Consider the following 20,839-nt stretch of genomic DNA (forward strand, 5'->3'; position numbering starts at 1 on the left):
CAGAGGAGAGCCAAAATGGATCCCAGATGCCACTACAGACCCCAGGAAGATGACAGCAGACCAGGAACCAGCCAGGATGTCCCACACAAGAACCAGGGCACTTTTAAGAAGAAAATAAAGTGTCACTTTAGTGTAGAGGAGCAGGAAATTCTGGTGAAAGAGGTGACGGAACACCAGCACCAACTGTTTGTCACATCAAAGTTGCCAATCAGTAGGAGAGAGGCTATCTGGCAACAAATTGTCGATAAGATTAACAGTGTGGCTGAAGTACGCAGAACAGTCATCGAGCGCAGGGAAAAGGAAACCAAGGAAAAGATGGCCAGGAACAGGAAGGCAGCACTGCAGATTGGAGGGGGGAGTCCAGCACACCAGGAGGCCCTGGACCACATGGAGGAGATGGTCGCAGCCGTCATCCCTGAGGAGATCGTCACAGGGATTCAAGGACAGGACAGCGCAGACTACCAGGAGACAATGCACATACAGGGTAAGTCGCATGGGGAATTAAAATGCAATAATGTCAACTGTGAGCGGGGGGGATACCGACCACTAAATGCATGGAAGTCATCTAATACATGGAGTTTCATGGGTAAAGGGGCACGGCAGGGGGGCATGGCCCGTTCTGAGAAGACCTGGGGCACACCATTACACAACACCAACAACAGTCCCATGGGGCATGCTGTCATGCCAACGATGGAGAAAAGGGAAAGCCTCGCAAGGAGGGAATGCCACTACGTCAAACTGACATCCCGGCACACGTCAGCCGACATACCCCCTACATTAACTAGGGCCCTATAAACAACCTCTAGCCATACCGACAACTGGAATGTAACTGCGACAACAGTTGCCACTACCACCTCTGCTCTGTGTGCAGCTCAAGTAGCCAATGGCAGTAACCTTCCCATGGATCATACACACCTAAATTAGGGGGTGAGGATGACAACTGCAACAATCCCCAGAAACAAGACAAAGGCCCCAGTAGTCTTAAATGTCAATGCCCATAGTTGTCGCAAACATCAGCCAATGTAAACAACAATAGGAGCTACACAGCACTAAGGACACACCCATGCTGCATATGTCAGGGTCCATCCTGTGCCTGGGTAACAATGAAACATCCCAAATGTCATACTGCTCAGACAACAGCATTGAGGAGGGGACACATGTAACTGGTCAATGAAATACACCTGCACAGTCAGAGGAGGAAATAGGACATTGATACGATTATCAGGGCAATCCAATGTAACACACATTCCCCAACATCAGCAGGACACATTACCAATGTCAACATCCATATCGGATCATAACATTGCCATGCATAGGATATGCCACATGTCAATTACATTTAAGTGGATGTGAAAGACCAGAGATTGGGGCAGGTCCAGACTGTTAAGTGTGCTGCCAGGGCCATCAGAACACCCACAGCTAGTGAAAGGTCTCACCATGAGAATGGATGTACACGAAGGGTTGAGTAGGACAAGAAGGTGGCAATTCTCTATTTGGCATAAACCAACATCTAGAGGCAATGAGGCTGACAAGTCTGATAACTCAATAACATACATGTGACACACAGGTGGGCCAAAGGCCTGGAAAAATGCCCATCTGAAGGACTGGAGAAATTAACACAAAACAAGATCACAAAGTGAATTCATCAAAAGGCAGGCACGTCACATCAAAATTGCCACAACACAGACACTCTAATTGTACCCTGTTTCATTGCAGAGGAAGATGGATCTCCTGCCGATATGCCTGTCCCAGATTTCCCTGATGACATGGATGACGAGCCGATAAACATTCCCCAGGAGACTATCCAAAAGGTCCTTGACACCCTCCAGACCCCACCTTCAGTCACAAGGAGGAGCACAGAACAAGCAGCCATCGCAGAGGATCCACCCACAACCCCAATTGTAAGACCTGCCAGCTCCAATACAGCCTAGAACTCAGACGACACTGGCACCAGCTGTGAGAGAACTGTAGTTGGAGTACAGCGGGAGCTGGCCAAGGAGGTGGGGATGCAAACTATGGCAGCCATCCTTGAGGGGATGCGTTTGTGCAAGATGTCATCTGCAGATCAGGCAGCAGCTATGCAAGCCCTAACATCCATACTGCAAGGACTACAAGAAACTGTCAAGGAATTCACCACTGCAGTAAGGGAGTTGCCACAACACCTCGCACCCCAAACCTTCCACTGCATGCACGAATGCAATCATGATTCCCTCAGGGCCGACCTGGCTGCCTACCATTGTGACGTGGCTGCTATTCTCAAGAACCCTCAGGCCCTCCTTGCTGCAGTACTGCCCTTAAGACCTTCACAGGGAGCAGCGACCGGGATGTCTGACTCCACGTCTTCTAACACTGAGGTGTGTGTTGCCCCTTCACAACCAACAACAAGGACAAAGCAGGGAACACACACATCAGAAGAAGAAGACATGGAACAGATCACATTCACAAGGAAAATGACCCGGAAGCACTAGTCCCTGCCACATGGCCCACATTTACCAAGGTCCTGCGCATTGTAACTTGCCAGTCTTGCAACAACTTTACTCGAGCACTGTTCTGCAAACCACTGTATATCTTGTCACCCAGCCCAGTGATTGTCTCTCTCCTACTCATTGCCAAATCCTGTCCCTCTGCACTGTCTGAAACATCAACCCCAGCATGTCAAAAGCATTTCCGTAACCCCTTGTGTTGGATCCCAATTTAAGATGTCACTATAATGAACTCACAATCATGGACAATGTACAGAGAGCACTACAGCACGTTTCAATCAATAGCACTTACACAACAAATCTGTCTCTGGGTAATGTGACATATCAACTGTGAAGTAGATAACTGAAATGTGCCTACTGTCAAATTACATAGCTTGTCAATACAACTGTCCTGATAATATGTAGTCAGAGAATTCTGCACAGAGCCGATGATTGCATCATACTCTGCCCATCTTGAGAGACAAATCGGATGAAGTGAGAAACCATACACCGCCATGCTGTGTTGGACAGAAGAATGCTTCCTCAGGGGATAACTAAGTCATCAAATAGTGGCCTGAAAATGTTGTAAACATGCAAAAATAACACAATAAACATGCCACACTAATCTAAGTAAACACTAAAAAAACTGCACAAAAAACTGCACAAATGAAGAGGTCTGAGTTAACATACAAATAGGTAATCATGCCGAACTGTGTCACAAATGATGTATGAGGGTCATGAAGACAAGAATACAAGATTGCCAATGAGAACTCATCTTATAAGGGTGTGCATGATCATCACACTGCAGTCGGACCTAAAACTGTTTCCCCAATACCAAGTCTGGAAGCACTCTTAGTGACTTTGAAAACACACTTATCAACAGAAACACATATTAAATGTGATTGGTGGTTGCAACAAAGGCTCAACACTTTGCAAGGTAGCTCCGGGCTAGCTGCCAATCATACAGCTCAGTTGGGATTTGTTTGTAGCATAGGATACAGATGTACCAAATTGATGTACACTGAATCCAAACCCACGATCAAGTACCATTCAACACATACAATTAAGGGGTAACCAAATATTTATTAAATGCTAATCACAGATGAGGAAACTGAGGGAAAAATCTTACCTACCCTAATCTACCCTGACTACTCATTACCCACAACTGTCCCTAACTAACCTAAGCTACACTTACTTATCACATGTAACGAAATGTTCTAAACATCTACCCCCCACCCCCCTTATGAGACGGGACACATGGAGGACAACACATACTAACCTAAACACATACTATACTATCCTGTACAAATATATATATATATATATATATATATATATATATATATATATATATATATTTATTTTTTAACACACAAGAACCCCAACATAACCCCCCACCCACCCACACATGTAATAGGTAAAAATAGAAACAAGCAGGCCCCCCCACACCCACTAACACTAACTAAACTAACAGCCTATACTAACCTAACACTAAGCCCCCTAAGCCCACTAACTATAAGAACAAGGAAAAAGGAGGGAGGGGAGGGAATCGTGTCCATCAAAAAAGTGTCTAGAGGTTGGCCCTCCGGAGGGTCCTCTTAATGGACTTAACCCGCCGGTTAATGTGCTGCACGTCCCTGCTCAGGTGGCTCAACTTGCGCAGCATCTTATGTTCCATTCGGTTGAAGGCTGCAGGGTCAACAGATGGAGCAGTGACAGTCTGTGTACCGGTGGAGGAGGTTTGTGTGGGTGTGGTGCCAGGCCTAGTGGGCTGTCCTGCACCGGTGGCAATGCTGGGGCCTGGAAGTCCAGCAGATGTTGGACCAACAGTGGCAGCTGTAGGTGGGGCCAACTGGCTCGTATTAGTGGTTGTGCTGGTGGTGGCTGTGGTGGGCAAAGTAGGCCCACCCTGTGGGAAGGCTCTCCATCCCCTGGAGGCCCGTTCATGGCGATATCGCCGGGCCATCCTCCAGAACCCCGACTCCACCGGCAGGATGTGCTGATATTGCATGGCTCGGCGGTGAAATTCACAGACCTGGTCTTGAGTCATGTTAGCAGCTGTGAAGACAAATGCAGATATTCTACATTAGTAACTGCATTGTGTGAAATGGCACAGCAAGTTTATCAGACATTACATCTACTGTACTTGTAACAGCTCATATCACAATACAGAGCATTGAATGTCCCTGAGGAAGTATATGGCAGGCCAGACTACAAAGGTCACATCACACAAAGCACATCCATAACCTACAAGATGGGTAATAACTGGCTTTGACTTGCAATCTGAGTTCTGCCAGTTATCATCTAAGAATCATGATGCATATCCTCCGCCAAGACCTGGGCTACAAATGTCAGTGTACAGAAAGCAAAACTAAAGCCACATGGTCTGCAAGTTGTAACTGGACTTGCCAGTATAGTACCAAGTGCCAAACCTGAGTGTGTATACTAGTATGCAACCAAACTGTCACTTATTCACATGTATGTGTAACATACTGGTAGCATCAGTACTAGGTACCCCATTGACAAACCCATGGCCGTGTTTGAGGTGGGGGTGGATACACAACTATAATTTGCCAACAACATGTACACCGAGGAGTGTGTAGGAAACTCCACACATGTTTGTCTCTACAGACACACCACAGGTAAGGTCTATCTACAATTAGGAGTCAGCAAACCCTGGAGCACTCATAGGGTCAGACATGTCAGGAAATGCAGAACTTGGTACACAACATATACTTCCAGTGAGGCCTGACTTACATCAGACACAGAGTTGCTAGAACACCCATGATCATGAATTGCATGCACACCTAGGCCATTGCACTCAGGTTCCACAGACTTGTTGCACTACATGTGGAAGTACATGCTGCTAGGAGGTTCTACCTACTGTTTCAAAATAACGTAGGTAAATAGCGAAGCAGATGTCTATTGGAAAGCTATTTGCTGTACCAATCTTAGACAATGTGGGTCTGACAGGCTGACTAAATTGGGGCTGACTTCCATTGCGACTCTTTGTGATACAAGTGTCATACACATGACTAACCCCTGTACTCACAGTGGGGCCTACAGGGATGTCCTACAATCCCTACATGATACCATTGGATACGCATTGGCAAACTCAAAACATTTGAGAACTGCATTCCCACTCATGGAACAAGAGAAAAGCTTGCCCAACGCCTCACACCTTGCTATGCGTCCAACTCACACGAGTCCATAACCAGCCAACACAACACATAACAGACATATCAACACTTACTGGAGTGGTCGGGGTCCTCAAATGTCGCCACCTCTCCCACAGTGTAGGGTGCCGGTCCACCTGTAAGGTATGGAAGGAAGAAATGTGCTCAAAATCTGTGCACAGTGCAACAATTTCATAAACATTTACAATGTGTAGGCTGAATAAGGAGATGGCAGCCATTTAGACATGATGGTACTGCATCTGACATATTACGGCCAACTTGTACATAGCATGGGTCTCCTGTGACAGTTACACACATATCTGCACACATACATTGACCCTAACTATCATGTGGTTGCAAACATGCCCCGTAATTGGTGAGCACTAAAAAATATGGAGTGTAATCCTCTCATCATGCGCATCCAAGAGAGACATCCAAACCCTGGTTACTTGAGGACTGCATTACCAGTCAAACATGCCTTGTGGCCATGACACATTTATTGCACATAGGTCCAATGTACAGAGGGAGGGGCAGGGACTTTTGTAAGCCATCTGTTTGTTGCAGTTTACTCAATTGATGTGGCCCAGCTATGGTGATTTGCACCAACCATGGAGATGTGAGGCCATGTGCATATACTTGGACTGCCATCCATATTTGGATTGTGGCTCAACTAATTCCAACAAACATCTTAAGATGTTACCTGAGGGCACCTTACACCTTTTCACGATGTTTTCAAATCAAGAACTGACATGTATCCAAAAATATCAAGGAACACAATAATCCCACACATTCATAGTACTTCTGTGAACGCTTTCCTTCCACACTCACCAGACTCACATGAGACATATGTCTGAGCCACTTTGCTATTATCAATTGACGTGAAGGCAGCACTCATTTTCTGCATCATGTAGTGATTCTAAAGTCATTCTAGCAATTGCGTCAACATAGTTGGCCTAAATGTTGGTACATCTGTACTTCTCTGTCAATAGTACCCTATATAGACATGATTGGATCATATTTTGTTAGCTGTTCTGACAAAAAGGCCACACCAATTTCCTTCATGGAAAAGTAACCTGTAAGTTTGCTGAACACGTGCTACCTGACAGCTAGCAATTGTGATCCTTGCCATAGTGCATCAATGATCCCCCTATATTTCCCCAGCATTACACACAGTCAGCAAGTTAGCTGGCAGAAATTGTACTAATCCCCTGATGTCACTACAGAGCATTTAATCGTGCACATTAACATAATTCGTACTCACCAACAGTGCCACCAATCATGATTCACAGGTGGTCCAAGAGATCCTGCTTCCTGGTGATGAGGTCAGCCCACCGGTGCTTCAGCTGGTGGTCACTCCTCTGGCTGGCATACACACGCTGCAGGTGATGCAGCACCTTTCCCCACCGGATTCTGCGCGCCTCTGTCGGATACCCTTGTATCACCCTGCCTGGATTATGAGCGGCAAGAAATGCGTCACAAGCCAGATGAACCCCCCCCAACTCCTCTTCCCCCATCCTGCCAAGACGTGGCCTACCAGACATACTTAGAAGTGAAATGGAATAGGGGTTAAATAAATAGAAAGGGGAAAAGGGGGAAAAGGGGGAAAGTAGGGGTACAAAGACAGAAAAAAAGTAAACCTAAACACTAAAAGAGCCCAACTATCCCCAAACTAACACTACCCACAACAGACTCCCATAAACAAGAAAAACACAAGATAAATGGACAAATGTAGACAAAACACAGTAGTACAGTATACACCAACAATAATTATTTCACAAATTGACAATATAGATAGCACACAGGACAAAAACAGCACAAAATCTCAGGACAACACTCTCTACACAGCCACACAGTCTAGAAGGATCATAGACTACAAAGTGAAAGTGAAAGTACACCCACTGTACATGATCTGTAAACAGGATATCCTATTACATCACTTCCTGTATGAAAAGTCCCGCCTTTTTCGCGTTCTGCGTCATTGTTTGTTTACCAAAACTGTATTTGCATACATTTTTTTGACGCACAGAAGTGAATATTAACCCGCATCCACATAATGGTACATGGACTGTACAAATATCTGGATGCAGGCTAAATTTCACTCCTCTGCTTCAAAAAAATTGACTCAAATACAGTTTTGGTTGTCAAAAAATGACACACAACGCTAGGGACGTCAAAATTACAGTGCATTAACTGGTTTGGGGCATTTTTACTTGTTTTTTGGTTATGTTACATTTGGGACACATCAGAGATTGGCTAATTGGAGACAGTATGGTGTTGATGGTGTATGTTCACATGTGTGACATCATACTGCAGCGGAACATGATCCACTACTCCCTTCACAGTATTTTTACAGTTGGCTGACGCAATAGATGGTCATAAGTGTGGCCTACACATATGTGTTGCACAAATTGTGCATGTTTGGCATAAGGAGAGGATAGCAATGTGACGCCCATATGTACAATACCTAAATGCCTATGGCTCAAATTGTGTGCTTTGGCAACTAATGTGTTGGTTGACCAAGTGTGTGTGTATCACATGAAGCATAATTGTACATATGGTTGTATGAATGTGACGTCCATGTGTCCAATCCTTAGATGTGAGTCATATTGGAAATTAGCAAGGGCATGTGTTAGTCATACATGTAACAACACCCGTAAATTGTACTTCCAAGTTTTAGGGTCACGTAGACACCACATGTGACATAGCATGCACCTGATGGATGACAGACGCTTGTTCATGTCAATGGTCCACATTTTCTACATCCTATGTCCTAGAGTATTGGTAAGAGCTTCCTAGACACTACTTGGAGAATCCCACAGTGAGTCATACACATGCATTGAGGAAGTGGATACCATGTTGTTTGCACAGACAGACAAGGTTGAATCTCAAATGTATGATGACACCACAGTTGAGGCCATGGAAGTGAGCCCCAACTATCAAGTGGTTGTGGTGGACCAGAATACAAGACAGCACGTGTCCACTTATTTCCAGTGATCAATTGCACATAGGTGTCTTGTTCATGTGTGTGGTCCAATGATGATCCTGTATATTTTCTGGGGTGTAATTTGTCACTGTTCGGTCCAGGACTCATCATGAGTCAGTGGCAGCTACTGCTGTATCTACTGAGTATCCTTGGTTGATCAATGTGAGTAAAGTGGATGTGGACATGTGAACCTACATGTGGATGTTCCCACCCTGTCACTAAAGACATGTAATGAGACAGTCAACAGGGCAACCTTGGTGTGCTGAGTGAGATAAGGTCTCAGGTGCCATGTTCCGGCAGGTGTCATTAGAACATTTGTACACAGGTTGGCCTCTGCACTTCCCACTGCATCTGGGAACATCATAGCCTCTGTGCTGATTATTCTCGCAGCTATTCACCATACACGGCCCATCACTATGTTGTGCGCACTGTGATTCTGTGTGTGAACTGTCATGGTCCTGACATTTCTGTATTATTCATGGACATTATCAGAGGTTGCTGGTTGTGCTGAAAGCCCCGTACCCAATCCCTGCCTACGGCCCTGGGACACTGTCACACTTTGTCATTCAATCATAAATGCAACCCAGACAAGGGATGGGCCATGAATTTTGCTTTTCCAAGAGGATGTAACTCAAATGGTACAGTTAAAAGGCAGATGGTGCTATACAATGTATTTGTGTATGCATTGAAGAAGCCCATGCCCAATGCCCCCTGATGAATGAGAGGTCTGCTAACGCAAGTGTGGTACATATGTAGACAAAGGGATACTTTAGTGTGACGCACAGACAGTTGCCAGTCAGGCTGACAGAATGCAAGGTGATTCAGGATCCAGTTACTTGACAAGTTACGTAATCAGTGGTCTGACTGAGACTGTTTGGAGGACAAACTAGACAGTTGACATGTCAAACTGTGTATGTCCTGTGTTTTTGAAGGTGACAAAAAAACCGGCTTAATTAGTATCAATGCTTGACGGTGTATTTGACATAATGGCAACTCCTATGCTGTTCCAGGCATCATCAGGGGCAGTGCTTTTTTTAAATGGGTGGTGTGCATGGAGGCAATCACAGGTGTGGGCTGCATCTGCTTCTCACCAGTCCTGTAGGTGAGACTTGCATTCTAAGGGCCAACAGACATTTTCACAGGGGAAGCAATCTACATGTGCTAACAGGGCTTTGAAACTAGAAGACAGTGTATAAATTGACCTGACGTCCTTGCAGTCAGATGTTCTATGACAATGGCAGACCATAGGAAAGGGTGTAGCACACTGGTTTGCTAATGTTGGTCTGTGTGTGTAGAGGAGGGAATATCAGGGTACACATCTTAGTATTCCAGGGACCTCTTCCGACATGTGGGTTGTGACCAGGTGCATGGGTGTGTCAGGAGTTAGGAAATGGGCTGACATGTACATGGAATGTCATGTGCGCAATGCTTGTCATATGTGTGGCACTTGTGCTGTCTATGTTCTGATTCTAGGGAACTCTAGTCACAGATAGTCCTTGCAAAGATTGGATGCAGTTGGACTTACTGCTGTCAAGGGTCTGGTCAGGCATTCCTGTTACTGATGCCAAAGCACATTGAGTGCCTCATGTATGAGGCTAGTTTTCCCCTTATTGAGTGATGGTGTCTTAGTTGTGTGCCATATGCTGCGTTGGACCTTGATTTCAACATGCATGTGTGAAATAGTTGTGGTCCTCTGCTATTGGCCTTCAAAGGAGAAATGTACATGATATATGTCATTAAGAGTGTGTGTGTATGTGACCATTGTATGTTAGGCATCACACTAGCTCTGGGATGTTCCGTGTCCTACTCAGTATCTCAGCAATGCTCCATGCGGCAACACTCTTATTCTGATAAGTAGAGATGAAGGTGTGCAAAAAGGAATAGCCAGACCATGATATGGTGATTAGAATAGGTGTTTATTTAAATTTGTTAACTAAAGTGGTGAAGGTGATCATATTCAAAAGAAATTATTTACGATCTGTTGCCGCCTGCGTGTACCAGCGGCTGTGTTCTGTAGTTCCCCCTCCTGTTGCAGGCCAGCATCCTCCTCTTCGTCCTCTTCAGGCATGTGTGGCTGTGGTTCCAGGAGGGGAATGTTTCTTTTGATACAAATATTGTGCAATATTGCACATGTGAGCATGATCCTACAGACCATCTCCGGGGAATATAGGAGGCTACCACCAGTGATGTCGAGGCAGCGGAACCTTGACTTGAGGATGCCGAAGGTCCGCTCGACAATGCTGCGTGTCCTCCTATGGGCGTCATTGTAGGCACGCTCTGCAGCAGTACTTGGGTTGCCAAATGGTGTCATGATCCATGGCTGGATGCCATACCCCTGATAAGCTGCAAGAGAAAATGATTGGGATCATGTTGATGTAGCTGGCACTATTGAAATGACCTTTCATGGCAGTAGTTGTCTTGTGTTGTCTGTGACTCTTTTGTGTAATAATGTGGCATCCTATGCTTGTAGGATGTTCCATCTGCATTGTGCTGTTTCCTTGGCTGAACGAGTGTTTGTCTGCTAACCGTTTGTCAGCAGTATGTTTTGGGATTTGCAGTACAGTGTGCCCTCCCTAGCATTGTGACTTGTGATACAGATGTCCGTGTGTCTTCACTGGGGGTGATATGATAGTTCCATGCACAGTTAAAATTGACAGTGTTGTTAACACGTTCATATCAATGTACCCTGGACATCCCATACCTTTAGACTTATGCAATGGATTAATGTAAAGGTCATTGGGACACTTACAATTTGCAAGGTGACATTTAGGCAACCACACTCATTGACATCTTAACATTAGGCTATACAGTAATTTCCGATGTGTGACAGGTTCAATGGTGACCTAAGAAACATGGCTAGCGATGTCACGACCTCAGTGTGTTCCTGTTGACATGTTGCTGTTGTGCTGTATGTGTTGTGTGTCCTAGAGGGTTGCTGTGCAGTGTGTATTTAAGTAGGTTTTGTACTTACCAACAAGTAGTCCATTGCCATACCGTCCATCCTGGAAGTGTTCATTGATGGTACAGGAACGGAAGATGTATGAGTCATGTACACTCCCAGGATATTTAGCCACAATGTTGGTGATCAATCCCTGGTGATCGACTATGGCCTGCATGTTGATGGAATGTGTGTGCTTCATGTTGCAGTAGAGGAGTTCAGTTGCAGCAGGTGGCACAAGGCGTACATGTGTGCAGTCGATTGCACCAAGGATGTGTGGGAAGCCACTGATGAGGCAGAACCCCTGTTTTGTTTCCTGCTGCTTCTGCAGTGTGTTAGGAAAGCAGATGTGGTGGGGTGTCAGTCGAATAAGGGCATCCAGTAATTTAGGAAAAAAGGCGGAGAATGATGGTTGTGATATTCCTCCAACCAATGCACCAGTTGTTTTGAAAGAGCCACTTGCCAGCATATGAAGTACAGCAAGCAGCTTTGTTTCTGTTGGGATGGTGCGGGGTGTCACCAAAGTGGGGGCCAACTGCTGTTCAATGTTGCGCAGCAGCTGCTGAATGGCCTGTCAGTTCAACAGGTACCTCTGGATGATGTCGTGTTCCCTGAGACCCTGAAGGGTGGTTCTTGGGCGGAATTTCCTCTCCTGCCTTCTGCGCTGCCTTTGGGGTCCCTGCTGGTGTTGTGGTAGCTGCTGTTGTAGCTGCTGGGCTCTGCATCTGCGTGCACGCTGGATTAGTATCACCTCCATGGCTCCCTGTTGCTGCTCTGCTGCTCTGCTGCTTGTTCTGTGTGTTCTGATTAAATACAGGTGTGTTTGCCCCATTTTAACGCCTGCCCTGACCCAGGTGTTAATTTTTGACGCAAATCGGGCTGTGCGTCATTTTCTGGCTCCGCCTCCCGGCTGTGTGTCATTTTTGCCCGAAAGCATAAATACGACGCACGGCCCTTTATGCCATTTTTTGGACGGGAACGCCTACCTTGCATATAAATAACGCAAGGCGGGTTGCCGCATCCAAAAAATGACGCACACAGCGGAAGTTTGTCGTCCGCGGGCGTCAAAGTTGAAATATGGGGCAACGTTTGTGCTGATTGTGCATCAAAATTTTTGACGCACAATCGGTGCAGACGGAGTATAAATATGCCCCTGCATATGCCCTGCATTTGGAAAGGCAACAGGGGGGGAGGCGCAGGTCTTTGTTACAAGATTGCATGTTAATTCAATGAATCTTAGATTCACTGGTAATATCCATAAAGCAGAAATTCAATTCCTTGATTTACATTTAAAACTATGTAATAACAAGCTAGAAGGTATTATTTTTCATAAACAGACCACTGGTAATAGTCTGCTGCATGTAGAGAGCTGCCATTCTAAGAATGTAATAGAGATTATTCCTTTTAGTGAGTTGATAAGAGTTAAAAGAAAGTGCAGCTCAGAAGAAACTTTCCAGGAAGAAATTAATACTATGTGGACAAGATTTAAGGAAAGAGGCTATTCTATGAAAACCACCCAACAGGCATGTGACATGGTCAATGGAATAGGCAGGGATGAGTTATTGATCTCTAGGATGAAACAAAGGAATGAAACTGAGCAAGATAAATATATTACTTCCTGTCATAGTCAATCATGGGATATAAAACATGGACTTAGGGCGTGATTACAACTGTGGAGGAGGGTGTTAATCCGTCCCAAATGTGACTGATATCCTTCCCACCGTATTACGAGTTCCATAGGATATAATGGATTCGTAATACGGCGGGTGGTATATCTGTTATTAGTAAATTTAGGGAAGTTTTAAAATCAGAGGCACACCTAAAAAATATGTGAAATAAGTACCACACATTACATTTGGGAGGTGCATGTTATTAAAATATATTTTATGTGAAAGCCTTGTTCAATCTGATCAAAGAAGTGAAAAGACAAGGATAGAGGGCTTCTATACATGTGGCATATGCAAAGCATGTAAGTACAATAGCAATTGTAAATCAGTAAAACTTTCAAAAGAAGGGCAGATATTTGCTATAAAGAAACATCTTACATGTAATACTGAGTACTGTGTGTATGCCTTGAGGTATCCGTTTCAAAAGTACCATACTGGCAGTACAATACACAAAGCCAAGAAACGTGTAATGGAAGCTGTTGCATACTGCTACGTATGGACAACATATCTGCAGTTCAATACATAAATTGCCTAGGAGGGACCAGGTCACGAGTCATGGTGGAGATAGCCAAGGAGTTTTGGTACATTCCGGGACATTCCTATGTGGTGGTGGACTGGAACTCTTGTTTCTTGAGGGATGGTTGTGATTGGAAACTCCACCAGTCGGTGTTTCACAGACTGGAGAGACAGTGGGGCAAGTGCTTGTTACCCCTTTTCCCATCACAACTGAATGCTCAGTTTCCACTGTTTTACAGTTGGAGACCGGATTCCCTAGCAATGGGGTCCGATGCTTTAGTTCAGGAATGGACCTTGGGTCTCCTCTTTGTTTTCCATGATCCAAAGAGTACTAGAGTACTCTCTGAGGAGAGGAGATATGTGGTGAAGATTATTTATGTGACTTCTCTCTGGAAAGCGCAGTCGTGGCTTCCAGTAGCAATGTCACTGTCGTGTGTTCCTCTGGTCCCAATCCCATATTTTCCAACCCTGCTCCTGGACCCGTCAGGTTTTCCTCATCCATTGATAATAGCGCAACACTTGTCACTCATGCCATGGAGTCTTTTCAGTGACGTTGGCAAGGTGCCAGAGTTTCGTAGGATGCAATGCTCTTCTTATCCTAATCTTGGGATCTCTCCACACATAAACACTCTGAGGCTTCCTGGACAAGATGGGTGGGTTGGTGTGGTGAGTGGCATGTTGATTTCATGGGGCAAGTGTCAGTGTGATTGTCAATTTTCTTTCCGATTTGGAATCCCAGGGTTTAGCATACAGGACCATTAATAATTTCAGATGTGCTGTGTTGGCGGGTCACCCTCATCTGGAGGGCAAGCCAGTAGGGGAACACCCTCTAATTTGTAAAGTCCTATGAGGCATCAGAATTGTCATACCTCCTCATTCCAAATATTCTACTTTATGGCATGTGGATATTGTGTTACGTTTTTTGAGAGCCTGGTATTGTATCAAGGACCTTTCACACAAACAATTATCAGAAAAACTCACTGTTCTCCTTTGTCTAATATGATGTTGACGTGTTTCTGACTTGCACGCTCTGGATTTAGCAGGTAGAGTATTTACTGCTTTGGGAGTTTCTTCCACCATTTCCAGATGCAAAAAGATGGCAAATCAGTGCATTTCATACCCAGCCTTTCCCCATAATCAAAAAGGAAAGGCTATGCTGTTAAATGTTTGAAGGCTTATGAGGATTGTACTTGTTAGATTTGTAGAGATGCACAGGGACAGTACTCATTTCCTTGCAGGGTCCCATTGCACCAGTGTCTGTGGCCACTTTGGCAGGTGGTTACTGGGAGAAGGTGAGATAGATACTACTAGATTTGGTGCACATTCTGTTCGTGGGGCCGTGGCTTCTAAGGCCTTTGGGGCTGGTTTTCATTTGAATATCATGTCCACCGCAGATTGGTCTTCAGACTCTACTTCCAAGGATTTCTATCATAAACCCACCGTTGATGTGGTGTCTACAGTGGTGGATCAGCTTTAAACTAGCATAATCCAAAGCTTCTGATCCTGACATAGAATAAAACATTTTCTAGCTAAGGCCTCAAGAACTTTCAATTCTATTAAGGACACAGAGGCGAGGATTATCCCACCCGTAGGATGATTTTTGTGTACAATTGTGATGATGTTAATTAAAATACGGATTTTATAATGGTGATTTTAAACTGTTGGTGTATATGAATAACATGCGTATGATATGGCTTTATTATACCTGCCCGTGTCATTTGTGTCTAAATCAGTATTATTCACACGTTTCTTTTACTCTTGTGATCGGACTATAAAGGAGCATGAATGATCCAGAGGTTCGGAGAAGTAAGACATTTTGTCGTAGCTACAGATTCAGCCGGAGGCAAAGGAAGGACTGAGGTTGTAGAGACATATATACCAAGAGCGCACCTATGATTGGTCAGGATATGGACTACTGGGGATATTGGGAAAAGTAGTTTTTTTGATTTAGATGTTTGATTATCTGCTGTTATTTCTCAGTAACGAAAGAGAAAGCATAATCCTTGCCTCCGTGTCCTGAAAATTCTGGACGCGATAGCCAGAAATGTTTGTTATTTCTCTGCAGCAGAGGAATAAAAATTACAATTTACAAATAGCAAGTTGGATGAAAATCCAGGGCGCTCCTCACAGGTCAAAGGGTAAATATATTATATTAAATGATGCCAACAAGAAACTTGTTTCAGCTAAACAGCCTTTCTAAAGGGTCGGGTGAAATTCCTTTGAAAAATATATAGTGCAAACCAATCACCAAACCACAACAAACATAATAAACAGACTAACATACACAAGCAAAACCCCGAGTGACATTGTGAAAGAATAAAAATAATTGTAAGATTACATTTACAATATTGATACAATAATCTTTATTGCTAGATTAATAAAAACCATTGCAATATAATACATGATAAAACACCCATACTGGGCAGGTAAAAATGACTACATAATTCATAAGAAAAAGCTTCAAATACACTAAAACTGTGGGTGCAAGAAAAGGTAAAAACCCAAGTACAGTACAATGAATAATACCTTTCTGAGATACAAGAGCAATACTCATTCGTATTCTGACATAATGCAAAAAAGTCATTTACAATACAGTAAATAATTTTAAAAATCTAGTTTTGTAAAAAGGTGCCAAGCAGTTGGTTTTGATAATGTCTTGGCCAAAGGAGCTTTTAGAGGAGCTAGAGTAGTGTGGTAAAGACTGAGGCTGACAAGTTTGGGGCCTGAATGTGGCTACACATGGCATAAAAATAAAGGCCTCAGAAAATAGAAGGCATAAATACTTAAAATCCTTTGCTTCTCAAACATGGCAAATGTCTAGGCCTGTTAATCTCAAAATACAAAGAGAAAGTTCTTACATCGGTATCCAACTGAGACACACTACTTCCAGATTGCTTCTACTCACTCAATTGCCCACACTCGGCCCTAGCCAGCTTCTTATGAAACAGATGTAAATACTTCACTCCCTTGCAGCAGTATGAAATCGACTTGCCATTTAGCCAACTGATTACTGCCTGTCTGCAAGAGTTTGAAATAGAAAATGCTGTTTTACCAATATTCTTCTTTCTACGCCCTGGGCCTGTCAGGTGCAGAGAATGTGCAATAGGGTTTTCTCGGTTATAACCACATAATAGGCAACATTGATTGGGAAACAGTTTTTTCCAAAGGGGTATGCTTCTTTGGTGTCAAAAACACCCATATGATATATCAAAATCTGATGTTTTATATGAACAGAAAGATTTTCTGATAAAAATCCTCGGTGAGACAGTGTCAAGAAAGACTCCAGAGCTGCCCAAGGATGCTACCTTTTGGTGAAGGAGTCCTTGTCTGTTATGAGTGGTAAAGTGCAAATGGAGAAGTTTGCAGATTTGTTGAAAGCAGACTTCCCCATCCTAGATTTCCAGGCATCTACCAGGCCCAGGACTTGGATAACATGATTTGAATATTTTCTGCATGTTCCTTTTCTATTACTTATATGTTGAGCCTTCACTTCTTGCCAGCAGGAGTTGAGTATGGAGGTACTTTCTGCAGCCTGTAGGCTAAAGAAGCTTTGAGAACTGCTCCCTTACACTGGAAGACCTGTTTTTTTCAGCAAATCTCTAGCCTGACCTAGGCCGGGGATACACTTTTCAGAATGTTAAAAACAACATTGTATACTTTGATTTGGCTTTTATGTCATGAAAGGATCTCCTGGCCTGCAAGGCTTTAATGTCGTAAGAAATGGCGAGGAGCAACTGAGCTGACATGACTTTGAGAAGGCAGGATAAATTGGGAAGATCCAATTTCTTCTTGAGCAGCTTCAAGCGATTTTCTAATGAGTGGACTTTTGCCTCGATTGCAAGCAACTGACTCTTCCATATCAGTGAAGCTTCAAGATGGACTCCTAGGAATTTGTATCACTGCACTGCCTCCACTTCATTTTCCTCCCAAAAACCAAGCAAAGGTTTTATGTTTAATGCCAACCAGGCGCATCAATTTTGTTTTAGCCAGATTGATTTCTAGACCTTGTTGATCCAGAAAGCTTTTTAGGGCTGTCATAAACTTTTGGAAGCCCATTGGTGTGAGACTCAACTGCAAGATGTCATCAGCATATTGTGGGCACCTAACTCTCTCCGCTCATAGTACCGGACGATGGCTATTCACTTGTGGAAGCACACTGGCTAAGTCAAACATAAATTAAATAGGCTTGCGGCTAAAACACACCCTTCATTTAAACCTTGTCTTTGTGGATATCCTTTTTGTTAATTTGGTGCCATCTCCTATTTTTTGCTGGACACAGGTGTTTGTGTATAAGTCAATGATTGCCCTCAGTAGATTATTTGGGATTCCCCATTTAACCAGTATAGACCAAAGACTTCCCCTGGGGACCAATCGAAGGCGGACTTGCAGACTATAAAGCAAGCACAGAGGCTTGTTTTCCTATAAATTACCTTTTCTACAATGGGGAAAAGTGCTATTAGATTTGTTGATATTCCTGTACCTGCCATAAAACCCTGTTTGAAACCTTGGATTAGGTTGTGTTGGAAAATGGGTTATTGGTAGGGCAGGTAGGTACCTACACCTAGCAACAAGCCACTAATCTCCACCTAGGTACAGTTAGGTCTCAGTAAATTAATCACAGCTCAACCCTTGGTAGCTTGGCAACGAGCGTCAAGGCTTAACTTAGGAGACAAAGTGTAAAGCATTCAAATATCACAAAACAGTAATTAAATAAAACACAGGAAACAGTTTAAAAATCCAAAACCAATTTATAAAAATAGTTTATATTTTTATCTTTAAAATGACACAAAAACGATTAAAATCGGTTCAGGGGAACCGGAGATATGAATTTTTAAAGAATTATTACTTTTCTAGCGCTTAGAAACAAAAAGCGCCAATCGGGTCATCTGGTTGCACCCCGTCCGGGGCAAAGTCAAACTTTCAGGCCGACCGCGATGGAGCCCTGCTCGGCTACAGGTCGCGGGAGGCCTCGGTTAAAAAGTTACCTTCTGACTTAGTCTTTATTTTGAAGTTTTTCTTCACCGGGACGAACCTGCCAGTTGAATCCGACCTCCTGGAGCCGTTGTCCGGATACGCGATGTGGGTTTCCTCGGTGGAGACTTTTACCTTCGGACTTAGTCGTTTTTTCGAGATGAAAATCCTTCGACCGGGGTAAACCTGGATCTTGATCCGACGTCCATGGAGCCCTTCTCGGATACGATGGCTGGGAGGTCCTGGTCAACTTTTTACGTTCGGACTTAGTCTCTTTTTTGGATGTTTTTCTTTACCGGGACGAACCACGAAGTCAGGCCGGGTCACGGTTGAGGCAAGCCGGCTAGAATTTCCGCGGCGGGTCGGTCTCTCTCTGGAGCTTTTTTCCAAAAATTCTCAAATCTTTTCCAAACTTCTGGGGCTTCACCCAGATGTTCTTTTAAGGTTCTTTTGGGGTCCACAGCTCACCCCAAGGGTCCAGAAGTTCTGTGATGGTCCTTGGGGGGTGCGGACTTCAACTCCCAGAATGCACCTGGCGCAAACTCCTTTTTGGCCACTGGACAGTGGTCAGCTGGTCGCTTTCTTCAGGAGTTGGTGCAGGGGACTCTGGTTAGCAATTTTTCACCTGTAGCAAACAGGGAGTCCCTCCTCGAACCAGTTGAAGCCAGGCAAAGTCCTTCTTGTGGTGAAGCCCAAGTGTGCAGCTGGTGCAGTCCTTCTGAGTGCAGGTTCCAGGTGCAGGCCAGGGGTCCAGCAGGGCAGTCCTTCTTCTCCTTAAGTTCTTTCTTCTTGAAATTTGGTGGGGATCTGAGGTGTGGGTGCCGGTCTGCCAGTTTTATCCTTGCTCCTGGGTGAAAAGCAGGGGGGCCCTGGTTCTCCAATCAGGGACAGGGTCGTCCCCCTGTGATGACCACTTCCTGGGAAGTGTGGCAAAAATCCATCCCAGAAGGCAACAGTCTCTAAAAATCCAACATGGATGAATCTGATTTTTGGAGGTTACATCTGGCTGAGCCCACCCACTGGTGTGGCTAAAAATCATAAACACACCCCTCTCCTGCCCTCTCCTAATCTAATCAAGGGGGCACCTAGCTGTCTGGGGTTGCAGGATGTGGGGGTGTTGCTGGGTGCTGCAAATGTCCTTCTCTGCCTTTGAAGACCAGTTTGGCAGCCCTCCCCCTTCCTGCCTCACCATCTGCTGAGGGGAGATTCTCTCCCCCAAGCACATTCCTTTGTGTGAAGCCTGGCCACTTCACACCTCATCAAGGCAGCCTGGCAGAAGCTGCTGCAGGCTGGCCAATCAGAGCACAGCAGCAAAAACAATGCAGAGCTGAAATGGGCAACTTTTTAGGTAAAGTCTAAACTTTTTACCTGAACTAGTTATATTAAATCCAACAACTGGAAGTTGTAGGATTTATTACAACAATTAATTTGATACCAAATTCTTGGTATGCAACATTTAAGGAGACTTTAAAATTTAAAATAAAGTCTGCCCATTCTAGCCTATGAAGGCCATTTACTTCAATGAGGGAAAAACGAATTTGGCTGTTTTTACCTCACCAGGGCTTATAAATCTATTTTTATAAAGTCCCTGCTTATAGTTACATGGCACCCAGCCCTAGGGGCACCTAGGGCACACCTTAGGGGTGACTTATATGTAAAAATAAGGTAGTTTAAGACTTTGGAAGTACCTTTAATTCTAAAGTCGAATTTGCATATAACTTTAATTTAAAAGCAGCCAGCAAGGCAGGCTTGCTTTTAAAATGACACTGGGCACCTCAGCAGTGCACCTAGGTGTGCACCACCTATTGTGGTCCCTAAACCTACATGCCCTACCATATACTAGGGACTTATAGGTAGGTTAACTTAGCCAATTATAATTAGCCTAATTTGCATATCCATTTTACACAGAGCACAGGCCCTGGGACTGGTTAGCAGTACCCAGGGCACCATCAAAGTCAGGAAAACACCAGCAAAAAGAGGAAAATGGGGGCAAAAAGTTATGGGGCCTCTGCAATCAGCCCTGTTTTCTCACAGGTTGTTTTCATCCACCCAAGTTTGGAGGTGTTGTAATAAACAGGATGCATACAATTTAGCCTCCACGTCAATTAAGGTGATTAGCCTATAAT

Source organism: Pleurodeles waltl, chromosome 8, assembly GCF_031143425.1.
Source record: "Pleurodeles waltl isolate 20211129_DDA chromosome 8, aPleWal1.hap1.20221129, whole genome shotgun sequence".
In the NCBI taxonomy this organism is placed as follows: Eukaryota; Metazoa; Chordata; class Amphibia; order Caudata; family Salamandridae; genus Pleurodeles; species Pleurodeles waltl.